At 31.6% G+C, this 3,618-nt stretch overlaps 1 long non-coding RNA gene across 1 annotated transcript; it reads right to left on the reverse strand.

Annotated features, from left to right (window-relative positions):
• Nucleotides 1-1,390: 1,390 nt before the first annotated feature.
• Nucleotides 1,391-3,122, reverse strand: LOC127700379 (uncharacterized). Its single transcript, XR_007981565.1, has 2 exons — nt 2,359-3,122; nt 1,391-2,291 (listed from the first exon to the last, which is right to left on the reverse strand). It is a non-coding gene; the product is annotated as an uncharacterized LOC127700379 (long non-coding RNA).
• Nucleotides 3,123-3,618: the final 496 nt, after the last annotated feature.

Raw genomic sequence — 3,618 nt, forward strand, 5'->3', positions numbered from 1 at the left:
CCAAATTGACAGCAAACCGGGTTTTCGGTATTTCGGAGGAAACCACCAATTGTTGTACTTAAGGTTGACTGGGTGTCTTTTTCTGTGCAGCCTTTTTGGACATGTTGTAAAAATACTTTTTGGTTCAATAATATTTTATCAAGTAGCATTAAATATACAACAGAAACATCTAACACTTGAAATTTAAAGATTAAACTATAAAAAAAAAATTAAGTGTTGTGAAGTGCATTTAAAATTTTCAGAAAAAAATCCGGACAATATGTGTTTTTTTGATTTTTCAAAAATATAGGGCCTGTGGCTGTGACCCCCTATTCTTATTTGATATTTTGGAAGTATTATGAAAAGCAGTTCTTTCATTGAATTTTAACCAAATCTGTTGTTTAATGTTTCCTCAATAGGAAAAAATAAGTTTCCACTATATAACCCATATAAAATAACTGCGATTTGGTTAATTTCAATGTATTATAACGAAAAAACAAGGTCCTTGACCCCCCAGTATTTATGTTGAAACTTAAAAGGACATTGATCTAGAAGTCTTTGATGTATGAGGCTTTCAAGATTGTTTGACCTGCCACGTTCTCTGCCTATTTTTCAGTCTATCAACGATCATTTGTTCTAAACGGCAAAAATGAAAATCGTTTATATCAAACTTGAACCCCACTTTTCTAATCAGTAACAACATATTAAAACAACATATTAAAATTTGAAAAGCATTGGTTGAACGGTTCATAAAGTATTGCACAGAAACAACATAAAGTGCCATTTTCCAATGTATCAATCGTCAATACCAAAACTGACATCAATTTTGTCATCAATAACAACATAACAAAATTTGAAAAGCGTTACTTTAACGGTTCATAACTTATTGCACAGAAACCGATGGCAGCCACTTGCCCACCATACTTACAAAATCCTGGTCAAAACACAAAAAAGGTCATTTAAGGGCAATAAGTCTTTTAAGAAGTCGTCTGACCATTTTAATCGAAAAAGACACAAGGTAGATCTCGACTTTCTGAACATTTTTGCCTCAGTAGATTTTATCTATTCACAACAGTTTTCTAGATAGTAGACACTACTTGCAATTTACCCTCATGTTCTTTTTTAGCCATGGTGGCTATGTTGATTGGCTGGCAGATTCCGTTGACAAAACTAGATACTGTTAGGATTATTGTAGCCAAGCTGCAATTGGACTGGTAGCTTCAGAAATGAAGATTGTTGTTAAACTGAAGACAGAAAAGAGATGATGGACAGCAAGCGATGAGATAAGCTCTCACTGACCCAAAAGGTCAGGTGAACTTATAATTTCAATATCAGACAAACTGTTGATATATTCTAGTACATATATATCAAAAGCCAAAGAATTCAAGTCAACTAAAATATAAGCACAACATTTCAGCATACTTTATTTACCTTAAAATTTGAATTTTCTGATGTAAAATAAACATCAATTTTAACAGTACATGAAATTGCAAATCTACTGTGAACAAAAGGATTCATAATAACATTTTAGTTTGTTGCAGTAACATGAATACAAAGTATGGCATTGTTTGATATTGTTTACAATAAAATAATTACCTTTCAGATAATATCAAAACATGTAAAATTCAGCTGAAAAAAATTTGTACACAATATGATCAGATATTTTTTTACCCAATGCAGGTCATGTATTTTCATTTTCACAGATTGACGGTATGGAGTTTATGAGTTTGAATCTAAGATGATGTGAGTCAATGAGAAAGCAACCCAAAGACAACTATCTGTCTTCAAAAATAGACAAGTCTTTATTCCATATTTTATTCAAAGACATATAGAGGAAGTTCAAATAACAGTCTTTAACAAGAGACAAGTCTTTATTCCATATTTTTTTCAGACATATAGAGGGAGTTCATAATCTTTAACAAGAGACAAGTCTTTATTCCATATTTTTATCAGACATATAGCGGGAGTTCAACTAACAGTCTTTAACAAGAGACAAGTCTTTATTCCATATTTTTTTCAGACATATAGAGGGAGTTCAACTAACAATCTTTAACAAGAGACAAGTCTTTATTCCATATTTTTTTCAGACATATAGGGGGAGTTCAACTATCTGTCTTCAAAAATAGACAAGTCTTTATTCCATATTTTATTCAAAGACATATAGAGGAAGTTCAAATAACAGTCTTTAACAAGAGACAAGTCTTTATTCCATTTTGTTTTTCAAAGACATATTGAGAGAGTTCAACTAACAGTCTTTAACAAGAGACAAGTCTTTATTCCATATTTTTTTCAGACATATAGAGGGAGTTCAACTAAGAGTCTTTAACAAGAGACGAGTCTTTATTCCATATTTTTTTCAGACATATAGAGGGAGTTCACAATCTTTAACAAGAGACAAGTCTTTATTCCATATTTTTTTCAGACATATAGAGGGAGTTCAACTAACAGTCTTTAACAATAGACAAGTCTTTATTCCATATTTTTTTCAGACATATAGAGGGAGTTCAACTAACTGTCTTCAACAATAGACAAGTCTTCATTCCATATTGTTTTTCAAAGAAATAAAGAGGGAGTTCAACTAACAGTCTTTAACAAGAGACAAGTCTTTATTCAATTTTGTTTTTCAAAGACATATTGAGAGAGTTCAACTAACAGTCTTTAACAAGAGACAAGTCTTTATTCCATTTTCTTTTTCAAATGCATATTGAGAGAGTTCAACTAACAGTCTTTAACAAGAGACAAGTCTTTATTCCATTTTGTTTTTCAAAGAAATATAGAGGGATTTCAACTAACAGTCTTTAACAAGAGACAAGTCTTCATTCCATATTGTTTTTCAAAGAAATAAAGAGGGAGTTCAACTAACAGTCTTTAACAAGAGACAAGTCTTTATTCCATTTTGTTTTTCAAAGACATATTGAGAGTTCAACTAATAGTCTTTAACAAGAGACAAGTCTTTATTCCATTTTGTTTTTCAAAGAAATATAGAGGGAGTTCAACTAACAGTCTTTAACAAGAGACAAGTCTTCATTCCATATTGTTTTTCAAAGAAACAAAGAGGGAGTTCAACTAACAGTCTTTAACAAGAGACAAGTCTTTATTTCATTTTTTTTCAAAGACATATAGAGGGAGTTCAACTAACAATCTTTAACAAGAGATAAGTCTTTAAATAGACTTATTAAGAAGGGATATAGTTACGATACTGTTGTCAGGTCATTAAAGATTGCATATTTTGGCGTTAATATTGATTCACTTATAGGGTCTTTGCATCGGCACTAAACACATTTATTTAAAAACCAGTTGTTGGCATGACACGGGTTATGTTCTTCTCATATATGTTATGATGGTATGATACTAAACCCCTAACGGGAAGGATTGTGCCTGATATTCATATGATGACGACATAATCTTTCAATCAGTTTAATTGAAGTCTGGAGCTGGCATGTCAGTTAACTGCTAGTAGTCTGTTGTTATTTATGTATTATTGTCATTTTGTTTATTTTCTTTGGTTACATCTTCTGACATCAGACTCGGACTTCTCTTGAACTGAATTTTAATGTGCGTATTGTTATGCGTTTACTTTTCTACATTGGCTAGAGGTATAGGGGGAGGGTTGAGATCTCATAAACATGTTTAACCCCG

The sequence above is a fragment of the Mytilus californianus genome, unplaced genomic scaffold, assembly GCF_021869535.1.
Source record: "Mytilus californianus isolate M0D057914Y unplaced genomic scaffold, xbMytCali1.0.p SCAF_5, whole genome shotgun sequence".
NCBI classification, from domain to species: Eukaryota; Metazoa; Mollusca; class Bivalvia; order Mytilida; family Mytilidae; genus Mytilus; species Mytilus californianus.